Source organism: Papio anubis, chromosome 2, assembly GCF_008728515.1.
Source record: "Papio anubis isolate 15944 chromosome 2, Panubis1.0, whole genome shotgun sequence".
NCBI lineage: Eukaryota > Metazoa > Chordata > Mammalia > Primates > Cercopithecidae > Papio > Papio anubis.
This window is the reverse complement of record NC_044977.1, coordinates 183935993-183962777: the sequence shown is the minus strand read 5'-3', so window position 1 is coordinate 183962777 and position 26785 is coordinate 183935993. Positions and strand designations below refer to the sequence as shown.

At 39.4% G+C, this 26785-nt stretch overlaps 1 long non-coding RNA gene across 1 annotated transcript in view; it reads left to right on the top strand.

The window, feature by feature from the left end:
- Positions 1-2929: 2929 nt before the first annotated feature.
- The window catches only part of LOC116273857, a 37572-nt gene continuing 13716 nt past the window's right edge, over positions 2930-26785 (top strand). Inside the window, exon 1 of the long non-coding RNA XR_004182355.1 lies at positions 2930-3706. This is a non-coding gene — a long non-coding RNA (uncharacterized LOC116273857). The remainder of the gene's footprint in view (positions 3707-26785) is intronic.

The window sequence follows — 26785 nt, the reverse complement described above, 5'->3', positions numbered from 1 at the left end:
CACTGCTAAAAATGGCACCAGCTATGTGGTGGGAGGAGTTTGAATTGGGAGAGATTGTTGTGAGTCATCTCAACTGATCTCATTGACTGATTTTTCCTGATGATTTCTTAACTTTCTTTTACCCCAAAGGCATAATATGTGAGTTTGAGAAGGTTGGTAGATTATTTAGTTGCATGAAGCATTTCTGTTAAAGATCATAAAAGCTTATAATAGGAATCTGTAGCTTAACTCCTAGTTTAAAGAATGGCCAATGAAAATGAGGGCTTCTGAAATAAAGGTGAGGAACAGGCAAATGTTGTTAAGATCAACATTAAAAAACTAACTTCATACTGACAGCACAACCAAGCAATTTGGACAATTAGCAAATGGCCAGTCACTTCCACAACAACAAAATCAAATTACTGTTTTATTTCAAGGATCCTCTTCTTTAGAAAAACCCCTTCATATACATTCTGAGATATTCTTAAACTATTATATTTTATTTCAAAACAGTTCACATTCATTCAAAAAACCCTAGCATGGCTGGGTTTGGTGGCTCACACCTGTAATCTCAACACTTTGGGAGGCCAAGGTGGGCGAATCACCTGAGATCAGGAGTTTGAGATTAGCCTGGCCAACATGGCAAAACTGTCTCTACCAAAAATACAAAAATTAGCTGGGTGCAGTGGTGTGCACCTGTAATCCCTGTCACCGAGGCACGAGAATTGCTTGAACCCAGGAGGCAGAGGTTGCCGTGAGCCCAGATTGTGCCACTGCACTCCAGCCTGGGTGACAGAGGGAGACTGTCTCAAAACAAAACAAAACAAAACAAAGCAAAACAACCTTAGTGTACCACTGTATGTTAAGTTCAATATTAGATACTGGGGATACAAAGTTGAATATGACAGTTTCCAAATTCAAAAACTTATTTTTCCTCCATGGACCAACATAACTGTATCAACAAATAATTACAAGTACAATGACACAATGGAGAAAGAGAACTTTTAACGCCATCTGGGGTGATCATGAAAGACATCGCAAGAAATAACATTTGAGCCTACTGTAGTATCATTGTGTAGATATAATATTCATAAAACTATGCAGTTGAGCAAAGTTTGTGTAAATGAACCAACCATACCAAGAAAAACTAGCTGACCAATTTCTTTTGATTTTACATTATGGGTATTTGTTTTCATATTTATTGAATATATCTTTACTGAAAATCTTCTAAAAGCCAGATATTCACCAGATATTAGGAGAAAGACAATAACGAGTAAAACATGATTCCTTCTCCCAGAAGTTAGAGTAAAATAGAGGACACAGATGCATACACACTAATACAAGGCCAAAGAGAGGGCAGTCTGTTGGCAAGAGAATAGGACCAAGGGTGAGGGGAAAAGAAACTTATTCTAGATCCAGTTCAGCCTCTATTTATTCATTCAATATTTATTGAGCAAAATAAATATAATCCTTCAGGAGCTTTTACAGACCAAACACTATTACCATGAGGCTTTGAGCAGTTGCTTTCCTTTTCTAAGAGGCTCTTCACCACCTACAAAATAATGTCTTTATTTGCGTTGGTGTCCAGAATGTACATCTCTTGACATGTTATTTCATTACAGATGAACCAAGAAGGAAATGAAAGGGAAACAGTTGAGGAGAACTGAGCACTAAATTTACCTGTCTCAAAATTCTGTATTGGGCAATTTGGATTATCTTGTAGAAAGAGCTGATTTTTAAAATTCCATTCCAATGATATTGTTGACAACAAGTAGGATTAGAGAAGGGTGGGGTGGCCTTTATGTTAATAAAATTTACCAGGCATGATGCTATGGAATGATGGTTTCTACCCCTATATATATCTATATTCCAATCAGACTGCTTAAAATTCCATCAATTGTTCTTCATTCTTTGGAGTCTGTAAATTATCCATGAAAATGCAGAGAAATCCACAAACCATGGGTTTTTCAATATGAATCTAGTCTCTTTTGGGTTCTAATCTGTATCCTAAATATACTGCCCTGAAGATGAAAAATGGTAAGAATTGGCTATTTGGAAAAAAATAGCAAGAAGAGCATGCCAGGCACAGGACATAGCACAAGCAATCTTCTGGAGGTAAAACATGTATGCTCTGTTCAGGTATGCTAGCATACCATGTTTGGAATGGAGCTTCAATCAGGGAATAGGAGACAAATAATTTGGGAAAAGAAGTGGGTCCAGATTCTGCAAGAAGTTAGACGTTAGACTTAGGAGCCTTTTTTTAAAAAAAATTTTCTAAGTAAGGGCCAGAAAATGTTTTAGAGAGATTAATCTGGATATGCCATGCAGCATAGGCGAGGGCAAAGAGGTATTGTCATAAGTAACTTCCAAGACCACATGCCAGAAGTAAATACAATAGTGTTCCATTGTACGTGTGTGCTCTATTTCATGAGCTATCAAATAGCAGGTGGTCCCTGTCTGGGGTAAATTCCTGCTCTGTGTTGGGAGATGGGGATTTGGCCCTCTGCATGACTGGGCTCTGAGCTGCAAGCCTCCTGCTACCGTGAGGCAGACAGCAGGCTTGCCACAGCCATCCCTACTCCAAGTTCTTGCATGAAAAGGCAGAGCAGTCAGCGGTCATGAGGGGCAGCTCTTCCTTGCTTGACTTTTAGTGCCGAGTATCTACATATCAAGTGATATAGTCAGACATGTTACTTCCATTTCTTTAACATATGTCTATGGAAGTGAGTTTGTGGATTTAAAAAAGAGCCAGAACTAGTTGGATGGGGCACACAACATGGTGTTGCACAACAAATTCATACCAAGAAAAACACCACCATTATAACATTCCACCACACTTATTAGTGTATGTTTCTGCATTTTAAATAAAAATTTAATATATACATTTTTAGCTTTGTATAATGAAATAATTTTAAACTTTCAGAAGAGTTGCAAAAATAGTACAATGAATTCCGTATACTCTTCTCCCATATTCCTCTAATGTTAACATTTTTACCACACTTGCTGTATCGTTCTTTTTCTACAAATATATAGAAGGTTTTTTTTTTTTTTCCTCTGAACTGTCTGTGAGTATGCTGTAGACATAATATCCTTTTACTCCTAAATATTTCAGGGTGTATTTCCTAAAAGCAAGGATATTCTTTTAACATAACCACAGTATAATTAGCAAAGTCATGAAGTTAACATTGATACAATATTAATGTTAATCTATACACTCTATTCAGATTTCATTTTTTGCATTAAAGACCCTCTTCCTCTACTCTCATATGTTGGCATGGTTTGCCAATGATCTTTTCTCTGGTGAGGCCTTTTATTCTGATGGGATTCCCCTTTACTTTTGATGTCAAAATATCCTTTATTTGATGAGACAAATAGTATTTTTATTTACTAGTATTTTAAAATGTTTATTACACAAAATTAAAGATGTCCATCTTATGTCATTTCTTCTTATTTTATTGATTCATTAGTCAAGTTGAAAAACCACTGGCATAATTTCACTAGTCCTCTACTGTTGGACATTTAAATTGTTTCCAGACTTTTAAAGTTCAAACACTGCTGCAGTAAGTGAACTTACATATTTATCTTTTCATTAACATGTGGTTATTTTTGTAGGATAAATCCAAGAAAATAGAGAAGATCAAAAGAAGATACATAGCTGAAAACATCTGAAGGCATAGGCTACTGTGAAAGTCATGCAAGAATTGTTCTTCCAGTTTCCATATCCAAGGTAAATATATTATCCCAATCAAGCAGTCACCAGGGTTAAAAAATTGTCTGCAGATGTGAAAATATACATATATGTAACCCCCTCCTCCTGGGTTTCTCCAGAGATGAGCTTTTAATTGCTATGCATTGGAGAACAATCAACTTTCCCTCTTCGGTGTCAGGGTGACACAAATTCCTGCAGGCTCAGACTCTTACTACAAATCCACTTATATCTCTTCCAACTTGGCTGCCAAAAAGGGTGTTTTCCTCTGCACCTAGCATTTTGGGCAGCCTGAACGGGTCAGGGAAGCAGAGAATAGCTTCCACGTGCTCTAAATCAACTCTGAAGGTTCAGTAGAGAGGCCATTATTTTCAGCAAGTAACGTTACCTTTTCCTTTTATTCAGTTTGCGTGATGCTGTATTCAAGGTATTTGAAGAAAATATTTTCAAACTTTCTGTGTTTCCTTAGTCAGAAAACCCTTTGAAGGAACCTATGGCAAGAGGTAAATGGCTCCAAGTTCATTTTCCAGGCACGCAGACTTTATATCAAACAGCTGAGCACGTTTCCCTTTACCACCTAGAGCTGGCTCATAATCTGAGTGAGATTTACACCTCCCTATCCCAAACTGTGCATATACAATCCTAGAATTTTAGAGCTGAGTGGAGCTTTGGGCCAAACTGTGCATTTTACAGATGAGGGAAATTAGCCTGAAGAATGGAAATGCCTCCCCCAGGTCTCACAGTGAACCAGGGCCATGGCTCCATCAGGGAGCAGTCTCCTGGAGGTGCAGCAAATCTACTGGGATGCCAGGATGTTACAACTTCTATTTATGTAATTTTTGAAATGATTATAGATTCACAAGAAGCTGCAAAAAGGAAATGAAGGGAGGTCTCACTGTACCCTTCGCTTACTTTTCCTCTGTGGTAGCATCTTGCCTAACTGCAGTCTTGTTCAAACAAGGAAATTGACATCAGTACAAGCCGGAGTTTGTTTGCATTTCCCATATTTATATGCACTTATTTGTGTGTGTGTGTGTGTGTGTGTGTGGTTCTATGCAACTTTTTCACATGTGTAGAATCACGTAACCTCCAAGAACTGTTTATATTTTAAATTTAAAAAAGAAAGACAACTGAATGAACGTTTAATAAGGGCATGGACACTACGCCTATATTGTTGTTTGTATGTGCATTTGAAAATTGCATGCTTTCTGACATACCTGAGAAATACCTCCCACCTGAGAATGGGGGTTGAACCATGTGGCAATCTACATTTATTTTTTCTTGAACTCTCGGTGTATCGTCACATTCATCAGTTTACAAGAGCCCCATCAAGTGGATCTATGGATTATGTTATCCAGTTTCCACTAACCTAACCTTTCAAAATGGACTTCAGTGAGTTAAAATGATTTCTGCCTTAGAAAACCTCTGTAAGCAGTAGATTGAAGATAATACTCATGTTGCAAACACAACCAGACAACAAGGAAATGGCAGAGCTAACCCTTTCTACTCCTGGTAAAAAGTCTCTGCCAGCCACGTGACAAGGAAAAAGCAGTTGCCATCTAACCTGAGCTGACAGGAAGTCAACAAAGGACAAAATAACTTGTCCAGAAGATATTTTGAAAATGAATTTGTATCCATCATTGTTCACAATGTAAGTGTATATTTTGTCATGAGATACAGGGAATGATGAGAGGAGGCCATCATGATGACTAAGACATCCTAAACATCATGACAAGCCTTTATAAAGTCATGTGATTGTCAATAAGAGACAAAATGCATACCATTAAGGAAGCACTATTCCTTTTACAATGTAGCAGCAAACTAAAGCACAATCCTTTGCCCACTTATTATCTGTGAGACCTTGCGTATAACATGGTGCCTTGCCCATAGGACTGTTGGACAACCAAGGAAGGAAAAGATGTGGACATACTATACTTTTAAAACACTGAAGCTCTGTGCAAATACGGTATTATTAATTATTTTAACATGAAATTTCAGAAGAAAACTCATTGAACAGGAATGTTGTTATCTAACAGGCAAATATTTGAACAGATTTTTTTTTTTTGGTAGTCTAGGTGGAGAAATAATTATTTGGGGCAGAAAAATATATTCAGTGGTAGCAGGATGGTAGAGTGTCTCCAGACCGGGATTTCAGTGCTAACTTAATACTGCTGTAAGACAATTTTTCCAACCATCTGTTTTATCATTTGCAAAGGCAGTTAACACATAAGCCATCTCACAATGTCATTGTGAAGACTGAAGGAGACAATTATATGTAAAGAGTTTGGCATGGTGCTTGGCACACTGAAGTTTTTCAAACCACATTAGCTATCTTTCTCCTCCCTTTCTCCTTTGAAGCAGCTCCTGAAACACACTCCTGCAGAAAGCCTCCATCCTACCAGGATGACATCCATTTCTTGTCTTCTTAACTATAATGGGATATTTTTGGAGGACGAGGCTAAGCCCGCTAATTTTTTCTTTCCGAAAACACACAGCATTTAACAGTTTTCTCCTTGCAGTGAGTGCTTTACATATATAGGCTTATTTGATGAATGGTTGAAATTAATTATCTCTAAAAGAGAACAAATGTGGAGCCTCAGGTCAAAGTTCTTCAGTCTCAGGATTTCAGACACTAACAGCCACTAAAGGATTACTAGAGTGTTCTCCTATCTGAGCCCATAGTGGATTCATATAATATAAATATAATAACCTCTTTTAATATATACAGAGCATTACGGTTTCCAAAGCACTTCCATATTTATCATCTTATTTGAGCCTCACAACAAACCTTTGAGTTGCTCAGGCAGGTACTCCTACAGAGAAACCTTAGGCCTGGAGAAATAAAGCAGCTGACCCAAGGCTGACCCAACGCTGCCAGGCCAGGCGTCAGACACAATGCTGGTATCAGTCACCATTTTTTGAGCACAAACATTGTGCCAGGTACACAAAGTACATTATTTTCTTCAGTCCTCAAAAGACCCTTGATTCAGTTCCTACTGCCACTTTAAAAACTATGTTGAGGCCAGGCTTGGTGGCTCACATCTATAATCCCAGCACTTTGGGAGGCCAAGGCGGGTGGATCACCTGAGGTCAGGAGTTCAAGACCAGCTGGGCCAACATGGCAAAACCCCGTCTCTACTAAATATGCAAAAAAAAAAAATTAGTTGGGTGTTGTGGCAGGCACCTGTAATCCCAGCTACTTGGGAGGCTGAGGCAGGAGAATTGCTTGAACCCGGGCAGCAGAGTTTGCAGTGAGCTGAGATCACACCACTGCACTCTAGCCTGGGTGACAGAGTGAGACTCTGTCTCAATAAACAAACAAACAAACAAATAAAAACTATGCTGAGACTTAGTGGCATAAAACAACAATTTCATTACAGGCATGGACTCAGAGGGTCAGATATTCAAAAAGATCACAAAAAGGACACCTTGTCTCTGCTTCATGATGACTAGGGCCTTAGCTGGAAGATGCAAAGGTTGGGGGTTCAACAACTATGGACTGGAGTTGCCTGGAAGCATCTTTAGTCATGTCTGGCAGTTTGTGCTATCTGTCTACTTGGACTGAAGCACCTACACGTGGTCTCTCCCTGTTGCCTGGACTTCTTAATAGCATAGTGGCCCCAGGATGATCACATTGTTTACATAGAGTCTCAGCCCTCCAGAAGCAAATGTTCCTCAGCCCCCAAAAAAGAAGGAAGTTGAGTCACCTTTTGCAATCTATCTCTGAGGTCATATCTCATTCCTTTTGTTGTATTATATTGGTTATATGCAAATCACAGGCTCACTCATATTCTAGGCAAAGGACATAGGTCTCACGCTTTGATGGGAAGAGAGCTTATGGAGCAGAGGAGATGTTGTGGCCATCTTTGGAAAATACAGTCTGTCACACTTTAAATGGAAGGCCGAGGCGGGCGGATCACGAGGTCAGGAGATCGAGACCATCCCAGCTAACACAGTGAAACCCTGTCTCTATTAAAAATACAAAAAAAATTACCTGGGTGTGGTGGCAGGTGCTATAGTCCCAGCTACTCGGGAGGCTGAGGCAGGAGAATTGCCTGAGCCCAGGAGGCGGAGGTTGCAGTGAGCCAAGATCGTGCCACTGTGCTGCAGCCTGGACAACAGAGTGAGAATCCATCTCAAAAATAAATAAATAAATAAATAAATAAATAAATAAGAATGGAGAAATCGAGGCTGAGAGATGTTGGAAGACTTTCTTGAGGTCATGTAACTATTACAGTAGAGTAGCATTTCACCCAGGTGTTAGGATTTCAAAGTCAATGAGTAAGGTAAACATTGTTTATACTCAAAATTACCTTGGAAATCCTTTAATTCATTGGTATAGTGCTTGTGGTTCTGCATAAGCAACAGGTTCTTGTGCATCATCCTATGCTCCCCGGGGTACATCTACTAACTTAATGAAATGATGGGCAGAATCCTGTGCGCTATTTAAATTGTTATCTCATTCTTCAGAGTGTTCATATTTAAATTTCCATAGGTATGATACATTTCAAAAAGTGTATTTAGTATTTGACCAAGGTTGGTCTAACTCCCAAGCCCAGTCTCTCTTTACACTTCTTGCTGCCTGGAAACCACCTCTAGAAGGTTGAAAAAGAGATCAGTTTCAAGTCCATCTAGGTTGGTCTCACTGACATATGGGGCAGGTAGGGGAGTCATTGGAACCAGGCCTGAGTTTGCAATTCAGATGTGATTTTCAGGCTTTGTCACTGGCTTCCATGTGTCTAAATTTTGTTTATGTTGAAGCTACATTTATTAATGAGCATTTGAACAGCCACCTCCCTTTTCCCTGTTGTCTCTTCTCAGGTCTTTGTGGAAATAGGCAGTAGGTGAACTGAGACTTGAAAATGAGTAAAATGTCAATAGGTAAAGATAAGGGCATTTGAGATAGACTGAACAGCATAAGCAAAGGCATGGCAATGTGAAAGTGTAGAATGCATTCAGGGACCAGTGAGCAAGGCAGAGCTAGTCATATTTGCTGGAGATGGATCACAGACGTCCTACAATGCCCAGCTAAAGACTTGATTCTAGAGTTAATGATGTGGGGAAAGGAATCTGGCCTGCTATGCATTTTAGCAATAATACTTTGGAGACAGAATGGAGGAGAATTTGTACAGGAGAGTGAGCCTTGAGGGAAGGAGAATGGTTGGGATCATACTGGTGTAGAGAAGCAAATGCCTGCCTCTGGTTAAGGTCAAGGAGTCTGAGTAGGGAAATGTAGTGTCTTTGCCCATAATCTTTAAAACAGGTTTGGTACCCATAAGGAACTAGGTGGGCCTCTAGAATTAATAGGGCAAATGACCACTAAAATAGCATGACTCAGCTCTAATGCCCAGATAAATCTCCCTCTCTAGGCCTCAATGCCTGAAGTTTCCAATTTGAAATACTTTTTTTTTTTTTAAAAAAAAGATCTCAGGGACTTAAAACTGGATTAATTATAATCCTTGGTTCATGTATGGCCCTGTTTTATTTATTTACTTAGTTATTTTAATGCAATAAGCATTCAACCGCCGTTCAGTGTGAAAACTAAGACTTTGACAGTAACTTGACCACATCTTCCCATGTGGTTTTCTCCTATTCCACCCCCATCACTCCCACCAAAGTACCCACAATCATGAATCTTGTACTCATTATTCCCTTACTTTAATTTTTGCATAGTTTTATCCCATCTATGTGTATTCTTTTAAAAGTATATTTTATTAATGTTGTTCTTAACATTTCTGAAAAGAGCATCATGCACAATTAATTTTGTGATTTTCACTTTCTAACTAAAATTATATTATGAAGACTCATCCATAATGTTGCTTGTTGTTGTAGTTCATTTAATTTTTACTGCTGTTGTACTCCTCTGTGTGAATATACCATAACTTATGTGTCACCTCTCTTGTTGATGGGATTTTTGTTAGGTTAATTAATACGCATAGTACTGCTATGAACATTCTTATTTATATTTTCTAGTATACATACACAAATGTTTCTTTTAAGCATAGTCATAGAAATAAAATTCCAAGGTCAGGGAGTCCATAAATGCTCAATTTTACATAATAATATTAAGCTGTTTTTTCTTAGTGGTTTTACAGCACTTCTAGTTCCAGCTATGACTAACCCTCTCACCAAAAACAATTATTAAAATTGGTCAAAGTCTTTGAAAGCATGAGGAGAAACCAAATCAGGCAAGAGTGAAGGTGTTGCTATCATTGGATAAGGGAGGCACACACGGTGATCTCCATGCAGCTTTTTCCTCGCTTACACATTCGAAACCATGGTGGAGGGGACTGGAGCCCAAGAAGAAGGAAGTGTTCTTACTGGGCTGAGGACCAGAGGCCGGCATTTGGTGTTGCCAAGGCAGCTGAGATTTGAAGGGCAAAGTCCTGAAGAGAAGAGAAGCACAGCAAAAGACCCAAAAATTGGCTGGAAACTTTCCTATGAGTCACTGGCTGACTCCTAATATACATATGCACAGATGAACCCATCAGAGATACAGAAAAACAACAACTAAGAAACCAAAGAGCTAAGCTGAGATGTCAGCAGCATGAGGTGCTTTAGGTACAGAAGTTGGAGTGAATGGGTCTTGGCAAACAGCTCAGACATTGTTTCACCTCAAGAAGCACCACAGTGTAGGAGGGAATACAACACTTGAGGAGTAAGACTATATATCTGAGCATATTTTTTATCACGTCTTCACATTTGATTGAAGATTTAGTTGGATATTTTTGTATATTTCTGCAAAAGATGCCTTATTTCAAAATGACGTTTTCTGGTTGTTTATTGCTAATATAGGAAGGATGCAATCGCAAATACAATTGACTAATACAAATTAATCTTATATCCAGTCACCTTGCTTAACGACTGTTACTTTTAATACTTTACTGGTGGATTATTTTGAGTTTTCTAAGAAAAAATTTCTATCTTCTGTAAGTAATGGCAATTTTATTTCCTCCTCTCCAATCTTTAAGCCTCTAATTCCTTTTTCTTTTCTTATTTTACTGGCAGTATTTAGTTTACATGGTGAATTATTTTTGGATTTTCTAATATTATCTTCATCTACCACCGAGTAAGCTCAATGAGATATATGACCTTTAACATGTATTACTGGATTTGATTTACCAAAACTTTCTTTAACATTTTTACATCTATAGTAATAAATGGCATAGCTGTATTAACTTTTTTTATAGTTCTTTGTTGATTTTGGTATAAAGTTTGTGATCTTCATATTATCTGATAATATTCTATCAATATCAGTTTAATTTTGTCCTATTTTCCTGATTAATAATTTCCTATCATTTTACATTCATCCTTTGCATGTATTTTGCTTTAGAATGTGTGTAGTGAATGGTAATATGAGAGTTTTATTTTATTTTATTCTATTTTATTTTATTTTATTTTATTTTTTTTTTGAGACGGAGTCTCACTCTGTCACTCAGGCTGGAGTGCAGTGGCCGGATCTCAGCTCACTGCAAGCTCCGCCTCCCGGGTTCACGCCATTCTCCGGCCTCAGCCTCCCGAGTAGCTGGGACTACAGGCGCCCGCCACCTCGCCCGGCTAGTTTTTTGTATTTCTTAGTAGAGACGGGGTTTCACCGTGTTAGCCAGGATGGTCTCGATCTCCTGACCTCGTGATCCGCCCGTCTCGGCCTCCCAAAGTGCTGGGATTACAGGCTTGAGCCACCGCGCCAGGCCGAGAGTTTTATTTTTTATTTGGTGAGTTAATTCATTTACAGTAGTAGTAGTTATTCATATTTAGGACTTTCACTCTGTTCATTTATTATTTCAATCTGTTACACTTTTCAGTAATTTTTATTCCTTTGTTTATTTTTTAAAAGTTGTCTTTGTTTTCTCCCATATAAAGACTTTAATAAACTCTAATGATCAGCCTCCCCCAACTCTATCATGTTCAGTTCATCTAGACTTTTAATTCTTTGTTTTTGTAGATATGTTTTCTATTTCTCTTTTCTTTGATCTTAGCTATTTTTTAAGACAATCCCAAACTTCACAAAGATATTTGATCACCTTTATTTCACATATCTCTTATATTGTTCCTTCAATTTGTTTCTACTTTATATATGCCATTGAAAAATGCTTTACACACGCGTCTTTGAGCATGAAATGAGACTGTACATCTTGGGTGTGTTTTTTTTTAATCATGCCTTCACATTTGAATGAAGGTTTAGCTGGATACGAAATTCTGTACTTTCAAAATGTTTATAACACTTCTCTATTATCTTCTTGCATTCTTGCTTGCTGCTGAAAAATCTGATTTCATTATTCTTTTTTATTTGAAGGTGATTTGCTCTCTCTCTCTTTGCAAGCATTTACAATTTTCCCTTTTCTCTGATATTCTTAAATTTCAGCAAAATTTATATCCGGGAGTATGTTTCTCCTTATCTCCTCTCTTTCTTGCTCTCTGTGGGTCCTTTCAATTTGAGGTCTTTTATCTTTTGTTAATTCTGGAGGGATTATCTCCATTATTCCTTCAAATATTTCCTTCTCTCCATTTATAACTATTTCTTTTTTTCTTTTTAGGACTGCTTTTGCCTTTTAGATTCTTGACTTTTCTATTTTCTATTTTAAAAATAATTCTCTGCTAAGGAAAATTCCTCAAGCTGATCTTTTAGTTCACTTATTTCTCAGCTGAATCTTTTCTACTAGTTACCATCATTATCTTAACTATTATATTTGTCACACCTAAATTTATACTTTACTCTTTTTATGGTTTCTTGTTTTCATTTCATATTGCTAATATTATACCTTATTTAAAAATATACATATGTAAATTTTTAATCTGTCCATTCTAACACCTCTGGTTTCTGTGAAATCTGTAATTCAGTTTGTTGGTTTTTCTTTTTTTAAATTATGCTTTAAATTCTGGGATACATGTGCAGAATGTGCAGGTTTGTTATGTAGGTATCTACACTTGTCCCATGGTGGTTTACTGCACCCATCAACCTGTCATCTACATTAGGTATTTCTCCTAATGCTATCCCTCCTCTAGTCCCTCACCCCCTGACAGTCCCCAGTGTGTGATATTCCCCTCCCTGTGTCCATGTGTTCTCATTGTTCAATTCCCATTTATGAGTGAGATCATGCAGTGTTTGGTTTTCTGTTCCTGTGTTAGTTTGCTGAGAATGATGGTTTCCAGCTTCATCCATGTCTCTGTAAAAGGCATGAACTCATCCTTTCTTATGACTGCATAGTATTCCATGGTATATATGTGCCACATTTTTTAAATTCAGTCTATCACTGATGGGCATTTGGGTGGGTTCCAAGTCTTTACTATTGTGAATAGGGCTGCAGTAAACATATGTGTGCATGTGTCTTTATAGTAAAATGATTTATAATCCTCTGAGTATATACTCAGTAATGGGATGGCTGGGTCAAATGGTATTTCTGGTTCCAGATCCTTGAGGAATCGCCACACTGTCTTCTACAATGGTTGAACTAATTTACACTCCCACCAACAGTGTTAAAGCATTTCTATTTCTCCACATCCTCTCCAGCATCTATTGTTTCCTAACTTTTTAATGATTGCCATCCTAACTGACATGAGATGGTAACTCGTTGTGGTTTTGATTTGCATTTTTGTAATGACCAGTGATGATGAGCTTTCTTTTCTTATGTTTGTTGGCTGCATAAATGTCTTCTTTTGAGAAGTGTCTGTTCATGTCTTTGCCCATTTTTTGATGGGGTTGTTTTTTTCTTGTAAATTTGTTTAAGTTACTTGTAGATTCTGGATATCAGCCCTTTGTCAGATGGATAGATTGCAAACATTTTCTCCCATTCTGTTGGTTGCCTGTTCACTCTGATGATAGTTTCTTTTGCTGTGCAGAAGCTGTTTAGTTTAATTAGATCCCATTTGTCTATTTTGGCTTTTGTTGCCTTTGCTTTTAGTGTTTTAGTCATGAAGTCTTTTCTCATGCCTATGTCATGAATGGTATTGCCTAGATTTTCTCCTAGGATTTTTATGGTTTTAGGTCTTATGTTTAAGTCTTTAATCCATCTTGAGTTACTTTCTGTAGAAGGTGTAAGGAAGGGGTCCAGTTTCAGTTTTCTGCATATGGCTAGCCAATTTTCCCAACACTATTTATTAAACAGGGAATCCTTTCCCCATTGCTTGTTTTTGTCAGGTTTTTCAAAGATCAGATGGTTGTAGATGTGTGGCGTTATTTCTGAGGGCTCTGTTCTGTTCCATTGGCCTATATATCTGTTTTGGTACCAGTACCATGCTGTTTTCATTACTGTAGCTTTGTAGTATAGTTTGAAGTCAGATAGCATGATGCCGCCGTTTTGTTCTTTTGGCTTAGGATTGTCTTGGCTATACGGGCTCTTTATTGTTTCCATGTGAAATTCAAAGTAGTTTTTTTTTTTTTTTTTTTTTTTCTAATTGTGAGAAGAAAGCCAATGGTAGCTTGACGGGAATAGTATTGAATCTATAAATTACTTTGGGCAGTATGGCCATTTTCATGATATTGATTCTTCCTATCAATGAGCATGGAATGTTTTTCCATTTGTTTGTGTCCTCTCTTATTTCCTTGAGCAGTAGTTTGTAGCTCTCTTTGAAGAGGTCCTTCACAACCATGGTAAGTTGTATTCCTAGGTATTTTATTCTCTTTGTAGCAATTGTGAATGGGAGTTCACTCATGATTTGTCTCTCTGTTTGTCTATTATTGGTGTATAGGAATGCTTGTGATTTTTGCACATTGATTTTGTATCCCGAGACTCTGCTGAAGTTGTTTATCAGCTAAAGTAGATTTTGGGCTGAGACGATCGGGTTTTCAAATAGACATTCATGTCATCTGGAAACAGAGAGCACTTGACTTCCTCTCTTCCTATTTGAATACCGTTTATTTCTTTCTCTTGCCTGATTGCCCTGGCCAGAACTTCCAATACTATGCTGAATAGGAGTGGTGAGAAGGGGCATCCTTGTCTTGTGCTGGTTTTCAAAAGTAATGCTTCCAACTTTTACCCATTCAATTTGATATTGGCTGTGGGTTTGTCATAAATAACTCTTATTGTTTTGAGATAAATTTTGACTTAGTGATCTCCTCGTTCACTAAGTCATTTCTCAACTGAATCTTTTCTACTAGTTATCATCATTATCTTAACTATTATATTTGTCACACTTAAATTTATACTTGATTCTTTTTTTTTTTTTTTTTTTTTTTGAAACGGAGTCTCACTCTGAGACCCAGGCTGGAGTGCAGTGGCGCAATCTCAGCTCACTGCAACCTCCACCTCTCAGGTTCAAGCAATTCTCTCGCCTCAGCCTCCCAAGTAGCTGGGATTACAGGTGCTTGCCACCACACCCAGCTAATTATTGTATTTTTAGTAGACACAGGGTTTTACCATGTGGGTCAGGTGGGTCTCGAACTCCCACCTCGGGCAATCCACCCGCCTCGGCCTCCCAAACTGCTGGGATTACAGGCGTGAGCCACCATGCCCAGCCTATACTTGATTCTTTTTATGGTTTCTTGTTTTCATTTCATATTGCTAATATTATACCTTATTTTAAAAATATGCATATTTAAATTTTTAATCTGTCCATTCTAGTGCCTCTGGTTTCTATGGAATCTATAATTCAAGTTGTTGGTTTTCCTTTTTCTTTCTTTCTTTTTTTTTTTTTTTTTAATACTGCTTCTCTTTAGATCCAGCTTGCATTTATTTAGGGTATAGATTATTCTGTCCAGCAATGCCAATGACTGAATGGTTAAAGGGCAAACTTCCATCTGCACTGACCTGCCTTGATGAGTTTGAGATGGGGGATAGAGCAAAGCATGCACCTAGAGTGTTTCAGGCATCAGAAAACCAGAGTATATCACTCCTCACCCACCACACAGCTCCTCAGATGTATTCTTTACATTAGAAAGAACTAGCATCCGGGAAAGGCAATGGTAATCCACCAGCCCTGGCGGTTTAGAGGGAGAGAGTTGGGCAGTGACCACCTGTGGCTCATCCATCAATGTCTATTTTTTTCTCACTCCCACTCAGGCACAGGGCTTCCACACTACCCTAGTTTTACATCCCAGGAGCACTTGTTCAAGAGTTCTAAGCTCTTGCCTTGTCTGTCCCAAAGCGATGGAGTGAGAGGGAGGAGAGGTGAAGTCTAAGAAGCAACAGCTTTTATTTCATCCTTCTACAGCAGCCTGGATACCTTTTGCTTTAGGCTGAGACCTTTCCAGACACACATACTTGACAGTTAAAAAGAGCCTCTGTCTCCCCAGGGCTTCCTCATAGCTCTCTCTGCCTCTCAATGTTTTTCTCTATAGTTCCCCAGAGCTACTAGGTCAGCTATTTCAGCATTTTCTTTGGAATTCCACTTGACTTTTCCTTCTTACAGGCTACATGCTGTCTTTCCCCATCTGCCTTCCTTTAAAACATAGGTATCCCTGGGATGGCAGCACGCTGAGGGCCGCTATGAGTAGGTGCACTGGGTCAGCTCTCCTTATGAACTGCAAGAGGGGTGAGTACCTAGGGTAAATGGAAGGAGAACTGATCAGAAGTCAGGATTGGACATGTGTCTCATTCAGTCCCAGACTTACTGGGTGGCCTTAGACAAGTCGCTTCACTTCCCTAAGCCTCTATATTCTCTTCTGAAAAGTCAAGGTAATAATAACACCCACCTCACTGGGCTGATGCAAGATTCAGATGTGAAACTGGATGTGAAAGGACTTTGAAACTGTAACGTGAGGCGATTTTATTGATCATCTGGAGGCAGGGAAAGAAGCCTTGGGGTAGGTGAAAATTCACTTTGCCAGCCTCAAAATTGTACTAAGTGTTGGCCCTGTTAAAAAAGCCTGATGCAACTGAACATTCCCTTAATATAGAGAATGACGAATCTGTATTTGTTGCCAGAGTTGTCACATTCTTCCAAGAGTGCAGACTTTTATGGGCCCCTGGAAGCTCCGCCGGGGTCTATTTCTGAGGACGGGAACATTGTGCTTTGTTGGCAGGCTTCTTAAACCAAGGCCACTTGTGGTCATTGAAGAATCTGGGTCTGCCTTTTCAATGTTGGGGTCAAGGTATTAGATCCAGTCAGCCAATGTTCGCTGATTTGGATTCTTAGCTTCGGCTAAACTTGGTGCATTTTGCTTCCTTGTTTGGTGGGGGTCTTTTTCTAGTCTTGTTAGACGACTGAGAAGTGGGAAAATAGAATGGAGCTGGTCCAAATCAAAGACAAGGAGCAGAGGTGGAAATGAATAAGAATAATGTGTTCTCTGGGAATTTATACAAGGACAAGGCTAATGAGACTTTGTTTTCAATTACTTAAAATGTAGTTTGTCATTGAAAAGATGATGTAATGTCTTTAACACAGAAAACAAGCCAGAATCCCACACCATATCCAACTATTTGTATTTTTGCACATTCTTATCTATTTCTTGTCTTTTCATCATGCATGCATAATGTATATTTCATTTTATGGCCTAAATTTTTTTCATTTAACATTATATAATAAGCATTTTCCATTTAAAGTTTGCATTTTCATGACTAGCTAATATAATTTTTGATGCTGTTTTATAATTAATAATGCCATTCCCTTACTCGAGACCTTGGAGTTGTCTTCAACTTTTTGTTTATTTGCTTGCTTTTTTGCTACTGTAGTGTCATGAACATCTTTGTTCATTTTGCTTTTTGCTATTGTTATTACCTTTGCCTGAATTCCAAATTTCCTAACAATGACATGGCTGGGAAATTATGCCTAGGCATCTTTATGACTCTTGCATTCTATTTTCAAAAAAAAAAAAAAAAGAAGAAGAAGCTTCCAAGCATTCACTGTTTGCTCAAAGATTTTTCTACTTTAATATGTGTTTCAAATTTGTTTTCATTTGTACTTTACTGTTTAACAGCAGAGTTTAATGCTTTCCACGTGTTTTTGGTTTCTTTAAATCATATTATTAAAATTAAAAAGTATTCTGCCATATGTTTTCAGATGTTTTTTGAAAACACCCAAGAAAATATCCCAAAAAATATTTCCTAAACAATTCACATTTCCAAATTAATCATCTATAAGTGCTTTGTGGCCACAAAGCAAAGAGAAGTGTCAAGCTAATTAGTCTTTCATTTATCTCATTAAGTGACTCTCATGTGTAATTCAAGTCCTGTCAGCAGTGTTTTAAGGAATATTGAAAAAAGACAGGGACATTACCCCCCAAAAGTTTCCATTCCAGTAAAGTTATTATCATATGACTGACCAGCCTTCAAAACTTACTCAGTGTTGTAAGAAAAGGACAGAATAAGAGCTATGGGATTCCGAGAATGTGCAGATTATTTCTAGCTTGAGTGACAGAATGTGAAGAGTCAGAGAAGGCTTATTGGAGGAAATTGTATCTGAGCTGAATGAATAGGATGTGAGGTAGGGCCTATCTTAGGGTAGCAGAGGGAAGTGAGTTGGTGAGAATCTTTTGCCCATTTTATGTGAGGGAGCTCTTGACATTTTAACTGTCTTCTAAATTATAACTACTCCTTTCCAGATTGGGAAATGGAGTGAGGCAGCGATGACCAATTCATGGTCACATGAAAGGGACAGTTCACATGAAAGGCACAGGTTTCCACATAGTGCGACTTCAAAAAAAAAAAAAAAAAAAGTGAAGAAAACAAAAAGGGGCCAGTTTCAACTGACTCCATAACGTTTAAATAATATTGTGCATTTTGAAAGACCTACAATTTACAATGAAGTTTATTACCTTCCAATCCCTTCTATAACTTAAATTATCTTTCAAAGAGCAAAGCCTTCGCTAGCACTCTTTCTTCCACCCACAACAGAAGTTGTCTCAACAATAGATTAGACATCTATTAGAATAATAGGTTTGAAAGTATCTTAGGGGCTTTTAATCCACCCTTCTTCCCAGTGAAAGAGTCCCTTCCATAGTTTTTCTGATAAGCCACTGGCACCCACTAACAGCCCAAGCTTGAAAAGCATCCAAAGACCGGATATTTACTTATGAAACATGTTATGGACCAGTTGATGAGAATAATGTTTTGCACTTACCTGATGATGTCATTTCAGTAGGTTCAAAACAAGGGATTACCAAAGGATTATAAGTCATGCTGCTATAAAGACACATGCACACATATGTTCATTGCGGCACTATTCACAGTAGCAAAGACTTGGAATCAACCCAAATGTCCATCAGTGACAGACTGGATTAAGGAAATGTGGCACATATACACCATAGAATACTATGCAGCCATAAAAAAGGATGAGTTCGTGTCCTTTGTAGGGACATGGATGCAGCTGGAAACCATAATTCTCAGCAAACTATAGCAAGAACAGAAAACCAAATACCGCATGTTCTCACTCATAGGTGGGAACAGAACAATGAGATCACTTGGACACAGGAAGGGGATTATCACACACCGGGTCCTATTGTGGGGAGTGAGGGGGGGAGGGATAGCATTAGGAGATAAACCTAATGTAAATAACGAGTTGATGCGTGCAGCACACCAATACGGCACATGTATACATATGTAACAAACCTGCACGTTGTGCACATGTACCCTAGAACTTAAAGTATAATAATAATTTTAAAAAGGGATCAAATAATACTCACATGCCAAGCAGGCAGAAAGGTAGCAAATAGATTTCTTAGAATCCTCATTTCACAAATAGAGCAATTTAGTTTATGTATTTGCTGATTTATTTAAACCCTATCTCATTTCAGAATTGTTTCAAGTAGACAGGGTACTACTTGACTGGTCGTTTATGGATTCAATAGTGGTTGAAAGGTTAGAAAACAATTTAAAAGAAGGAAAGGTCTTTGCATAATAGAGAAAAATCGATTTACATGAATATATATTGTAAAATTTGCAAAATTGGGTGCAGTGCTTCTGTGGAAAAATTCCTGAAAAACCTTCAGTGCACCACTCTACTTATATTAAAAATTCTAGCAGCTGTGCTTTTCTGCTAAATTAAGGAAATAAAGCAGTATCATGAGCTAATGCCTCATGAAAGTGGCATGTTTCAACACTTCAACATCATGTGTTGCCAGAGTTGAGTTTTCCAGGAGCCCTGGCTCACCTCTCTGTTCCTGGAGGCAGATGTTGGAGTGGTCACTCCAGGGCAGCAGGAGTCAGAATTTCTTGGTTCTTCTTCCAGATTGTGGCGAGGTACTGGATATGCTTTTTCCCACCTTAGTGTCTCTGGCAAAGCCCTTTGCCATGTAAAGGGATCGTGGTCAAATGGAAATATTTGAAAGGTTGCCATGTGGAAAAGGAGCATAAGCCTATTCTGCATGATCCTGGAGGATACAGCTAAGACTGACAAGACAGTCCCTGCTGCAAAGAGATGGATTTGGACTTTATATAAAATGTGAGGAAAATAAGTCTTCTTAACTATTTAGCACTTACAGGATAAACAACCTCATTTGCACTATTTAATTTAGTTATTTCAACAACCCAACAGGTAAGTATTACTAATTTTTAGGGACTGTGAAACTGAGACTCAGAGAGGGTAAGTAACTTGACAAAAGTAATGCCATTTCTGAGTGTGCCAGAGCTGAGACTTGAGTCAAGCCAAGCCTTACACCTGCTCAGTCATGTGGAATTAGTTTATGGAATTAACCACTGAGTTAGACTCCCTCGAATAAAATGGTGTAGGAAAAAGCCCTCAAAATCAAACATGGTTTAATAAGCAACAGGTTACTGTGCAATTTATAAATGATCGAGGTGGGTCTAACACCTGTAAAGGCATAGATTTAGAAGATGCAGATGCAGACATTTGTAGACATCTGAGGATGTTACGGACCGTGATCTACAAACGTCTGCATATGCCAAGTAAGGATGAACGCCTGCCCAAAGGATCCTCATGTAGAAATGAGCACTATAAGCCATGTGAAAAAAGAATCCCAGGCAATGAGAGAGTTGGTCTTTCTGTTCCACCCCTGTTGAGGAAGAGAAAAGAAGAGCTTCCTTTCAGGACATTGTAGAAAAATGGATATTATGACTTAAAACCAAAATACTATGAGGTCCAGAGAAAGGGAGCAATTTTCCCAGGGTTCCTCAGCAAAAAAAGTACAGGCTCTGCATAGGCACCCAAGTCCCATAAGACCCTCAGGCCTATTGAGGTTCCACTGAGCAGCATGGCCTGTGAGTCTCCATTCTGGCCAGGAGGTTCTTTTGCCCCAGGCTGTGGGCTCCATGAGAGCTGGCTGGGTACCTCTCTCTTGCCTCCTACTAGTTTTGAACCCCTGCATCCCCACTGCTAGGTACTCAATCAGTCTTAGGAATCTCAACCTACTTTCCTAAACCAATTTCCGCTATTCCTACTTGCCAAGTTAAGGCACTCAGCTTGCCTAAAAATACCAGTTAGAAATGAAAAGTGTCTCAGAGATCATCTAACTGAATCCTGGCATTTTACAGATGAGAACATAAGAAGCTCAGAGAGAATTAAGTGGGTTTCCCAGTCACTGGTAAACATTGTGTAGTGCCTATTATATGCCATGTCTGATGTTAGGAGGCGCCAGTGGCTATGATGACCTATGAAAACGGGACCTCTCCTGCCAAGGAACCCACTAAATATCCAGTTGTAGGCGCCTGGTGGCTGAGCAGGGAAGGTGGGAGCTGAGATTCCTGGGTTCTGGTGTTTTATAATGCTGATTCACAGGCAGACTTTGAATCAGATTGTTCTCTTTCCTGGGCTTCAGTTTCTCCAGTTACACCATGAGCAGATGAGTGGTTTTCACATTCCTCTCCTGGGGACTGGTGAGGTAATGGCAGGTTTATACTGAGGGAACTTAGGAGAGAGAACCCAGAGAAGCCAGGGGCCTTGTGGGGATGTCTGGCCTGTCTGTGCAGAATGTTCTGCACATGGCACCCTCCTTGTGGATTCAGAAGGGAAGGCCTGGGGAGAAATGAGGGGGGGTGGGGTGCGGTGGGGGTGGGGGAACTAGACGTTCCCACTGTTAACAGGCTTGAAGTTTTAGTAATTAAAACTTGGCCCTGGTGCATGCCATACCAAAGGGACCATCCCTGAATGATTCACTTCTTTTGGGGAACTCCCTGTGCCTGGGCTTGATCCTGGAGGGCAGGGTCCTTGGACTTTACTGGCCTCAGTACAGTGCCCAGCTCACTACAGGCCCTTAATGCTGTTTGTATTGTGGTGTGCTTTCCTCTTCCAGGGAGCATCTTGGGGTGGTAATAGACCATGAGCTGCTTACTCCATTTTCTTTGTTTATGAAAATACATACCACTAGACAGCCTTGCCTTAAAGTAAAAAGTGCACACTCATCTACTCCTTTGTGAAGTGGTTGAGAGTCTGTCCTGCATGACAGTGCAGTGGCTGTAGCTCCCTGCAGCGAAACAAAGGATCTCTAGCACTGTGGGGTAATGGAAAGGATATTTCACGAGAAGTCAGGATGCCAATATCTGAGTACTGTGTCTGTGCTAGGAGACCTTGGATGAGTCATAGACATGTGTATGTGGCACTTTAGAGTTTAGAAAATCCTTTCTGTACATGATTTTATATAGGCTTCACAATAACCCTCTGCATGCAGCAGTATTTCCCCATTTTGTTTCCATTTTCTAGAGAAGGAAAATGAGTCTTGGGGAGGTTAAAGGACTTTGGAGTCCCAGAGATACTTGGCAGTACTGGACTTTGATATAAGGTCTTGCCAACATCAAAACCTCTTTTTACAAATGTTCTTTTGATAGGCTGGGTCCCAGGTTCATCTCTGCAAACAAGGATAGAGGGCAATTTCTACAATTCTGTTCAACCCTGATATTCTGTGTCCCTATGGATCAATTGGGGCAGGTGCATTTGCTCTCTAATTCTGTGTCCTTAGCACTTGAGTTTAGACTACGATGCTGTGCTGTGAGACAGAGAGAGATATTAAGGGAGAAAGTGACACCATCACCACCATCTTCTGAGGATGGTGTCAGAGTGAGAAGGGGATAGGCTTTGGAGCCAGATCAAGGCAGCATAACATCTTGTCTCTCTCATTTATTAACAGTAAGACTTTGGACAAATCACAAAACCTCTTTGTACCTCTGCTTGGTCTTCTGAGTTTTCAAATGTGGGCAAAGGTACTTATTTACAGGTTGATGATTGTGTAGATCACATAAAATTGCTTTAAAAAGGCTGATACACTTATTACCTGTATGCAGTTTGTGAGGTGTATTAAAAGTTAGTTCCCTTTCCTTACTTTTGTCTGGTAGATATAAAAATTCAGCCTGTTGTCAACAACAAAGATTTGCTTAATTTCATGTGGCCCTGACAGTATAAGCTCTGTCTGCCGGAAGGAGTCTTGAGACCACTTGCACTCCAATCCGTTGGAGGGTATCCAGGGGCAAAAGAGGACGAAGTATGATTTGATTGGAAGTGAGAGTAAATGGGCACAACAAGAAGTATCACTGCATGTGAAAAATAATTTGAGAGACCCTTGTCTGCCTTAGTTCATATACATTATTAATATTACCCATAATAAAATATCTATGTTTAATATTAAAAGAGCATCTGGCATAAAGCATTGCTCAACACTTATTGGTTGAGGAAGTGAATTCATTTTTGAATGAAAAATAATGCCTTAAAGTGTTTGCCACCAGGTAAAATTGATGTTCTAGGAAGATTCATCATGCTTAACTGTGGCCTTCGGTATCTTGCTGCACAACCCCTCACTCTTACCCTGAAGAGCATGAACCCCACAGAGATTTATTCTTTTATTCTGCAGGTGAGAGATCTAGACTGACAGATGTAAAGTTGTAAATGCTGAGTTGGTCTAAAACCCAGGTCTCCTGAGTCTCAGCCCAGGCCCATACCACTGAACCACCCTGCTTTGTCCTTAGGTTTCCAGACCTTCAGGCTTTCAGCTTCTCTGTATCATCTGCTTTTATGGTTCCTCCATATGCAATACTTGGAGGTTAGAATTGAAAAGCTTTCTGTGCTTTGCCGGGGCTGTGTTTCACAATTTTGACAAATATTCAGCTTGCCCATGTTAGTTTTCAGAATCCTCAGTATTAACTATTTGAAGAATATGGTTTGTGAAGGACTTTATGACTGTTTTGATTATTTCTTCCATGTATATCTCCAAACTATTTGAGTAAAAACATTTTTGTGCTTGGGAGAAAAATACTAAGTCTTGCCTTGTTGTTAAGGAGAGGAAACCAAGGTCCAGGGTGAAGAAACCTTTTCAGTTAGATGTAGTCCCTGGAATGACAGCCTGAGTTCCTGCATTTTATCCTTTTCAGGGACCTATAGCACACCGGTTTTCTGGCTTGGACACAATCTTCCCTGAAGCCCAATCTGGGAAACTTTCCAAGCAGAGACACCTAATTTTGCCAACCTTGCTGCCACCTTCCCCAAGATAGTCACTTCCCAGCATACCAAACATTTCCTCTTTCTCCCTTCCCCCACCCCTCTCCTCCTTCCCCTAGGTCTCTTCCCTGCTCAACATTTTCCTGGCTGTCAGAACTTGTTTCTTGTCAATTGCTTCTCCCTAAGCCTAGATACACCCAATGTGGTGTCCTTGACAAAACACTGGGTGGTGGTGATGCAACAGCGCAAGGTGTCAAAATAATTAGGTAATTAAAGCAGGGGAAGGTCAGAGTTTCTTCTGTTTGGAAAGACAAACACACACACAAAGAGAAAAGCAGAACAAGGAAGCCAATTTCACATCTCCTTTGTTTCTCCCTTGCTCCTTGACCCAGTGTGAAAGCTCAGCACCTACGATCAATTCTCTCAGAGCACTGGAATAAGAACCCACCTGACCTAGTATGCGTGGCAAGTTTGAACACCAATGAATAGAATGTTTAAGGTTTCAACACTCCCTTGTTGTTGTCTTGCCTGTTTGTTTTCACACCAGCCCCACCCTGAGCTTCTACTGGTGCAATGGCCCCAGATGGTGGCTCAATGCCATGGATGGGATATTGCTCAAAGGAGTCTGTGGGTACGAAAGGCGGAGCCTCCTCCCAGGAAACCAAGCCTCAAGGTCATCTTCCCTTGGCTCTTATTTGCTTATTTGCTCAACATTCCACAGTTATTAAGAGCCTGCTATGTTTTAGGGATTGTGCTTGGAGCATAGGATGGGGCTGAGAGGATGCAGAGAACAATATGAAATAGCCCCTGTCTGTCTGGGAGGAGCTTACCGTCTAGTGAGAAAGTGGCCATATGTGCAAATATCATAGTTTGCTGGAATGACTGGTATCTAACTGAGGTCCGAACAAAGTTCTGGAGATCTCAGAGAAGGAAGTGAACAACTCCCTGGAGGACTCTAGGAACAAGTGACAAAGGAGGTGACATTTGAATTATAACTTTAAGGATGAGTGAGGTTTCTCCAGACAAGAGGAGCAAAGAGGTCATTCTAGGCAGAGGAAGAGCATACTCAAAGGCAGGAAGGAGGAAAGAGCATATTACTTTCTGAGAATGTAGAGTTCATTGATGCTAAAATTGGGGCTATGCTGGGGTAGGTGGGAATGAGGAGATATGGCTGAATATGTTGGTAGGTGTAAAATCAAAGGTGTCCTTAACAAGACGTCTGGAATATGGCCTGCCCTGATGGCATCAGGGCACCACTGGAGATTCTGGGGCATAGGAGATGAGAGTAAATCTATAAGACAGTGGCGGCAGCAACACTTCTCCAGTCGTCTTCCTGCTGGGGGCACACTCTCAGGTCTCCTCTTCTCAACCACCAGTTCTACTTTTCTCAGCCATTAAATAAGGCAGCTTTCAGCATCAGCCTCTTCCCAGGAAGAGCTCACATTCAGATGGCTGACTCCGGGGACCCACAGACTCTCCCATCCACAGCTCAGCCATCCATGTGAAGTGTAATTGTAGAGTGGTTACACAAAGGGCTTTGGCTTCAGAGTCCCGGTTTTGACTGGCTTCAGATACCACTGGTTTGAACCTTGCCTCTGCCTCTTACCAGCAATGTTATATTGAGCAAGTGACTGAACTCCTCCAAAGCCTCGGTTTGCTTTTGTAAAATGAGATTGAAGGGTAATCATGCCTTCCTTATTGGATTTTCTTGGGGAGGTAAATCAAGTGCAACACCATGCTAGTCACCAGTTAGCATAAATTTGCCATGTTACACAACACCTGATTCATAGCACATGGAAGTGCTTTGTAAATTGTGTATGTGATAGGCCTTCCAAGTGGTGCTTTTTAGCCCTGTTACCAGCTTAACACACCATATGTCTTTTGATAATGTGGCACTAAGATGTGGGCAAGAGGCTCCTTTGCCTTGGGCCACATACTTTATTTCTGAAGGTAAATACCACTGTGTACCACAGACAAAAAAGCAAATAAACCTGAAAAAGAGGGTGTGGGCACATCTATCATTCAGGATCCAGTACTCACAGCTGGCACAGCCAGACCCATAATCTCAAACATCCATTTTTGTGACAAAAACCATTGAGGCTCCCAGATCTGTAGATATTTTGCCCTGTGTCATTGAAACAAAAGGCAAATGTGTCTAGACGCTGTGAATGTTTGGGAGTTGTGCTATTATGGACTTTGGAGATGGGAGCTGTGCAATTATGGACTTTGGAGATGGATAATGCTTTGAAGTACAAACAAATATTTGAAAGGTTAAAGCACTTAGGTAAGAGAAATAAAACAATTCACTTGTTAAATCCTTCCTCTCAGCATAAATGTAATAGATTCTTGATAACAAAGTAGTGCTGAGGGTCCATTTTTCTTGCTTCTCTTTATGTTGTAATTCATGACTCTGAAGGTAGTCACCAGTTAGCATGAATTTGCCATGTTACTTATGGCAGTTGAGGGACACTTTGCAAAGTGAAATAATTCATATTATTCTTAAATTTGTGTATATGTAGGTTGAGACATAATCTGTATGACAAATATGATACAGATTCATAATATTTTCAACTAATTGGCTATTAAAATCTGGCATTATTAGTAATTTAATGTTCTTAAAGAAATGATTAAATAAGACAGAATTAAAATTCCAAAAAATCAAATTTAAAAAATTAGCTTTACCTAAATAATTTTGATTTAAAATGTTGAGCTATATTATCATTTAATTATAGTTTTCTTTTGAATTTTAACTAATAATTTTTAATATTTAAAGTTTTTTTTTTTTTTTTTTTTGAGACGGAGTCTCGCTCTGTCGCCCAGGCTGGAGTGCAGTTCTGCGATCTC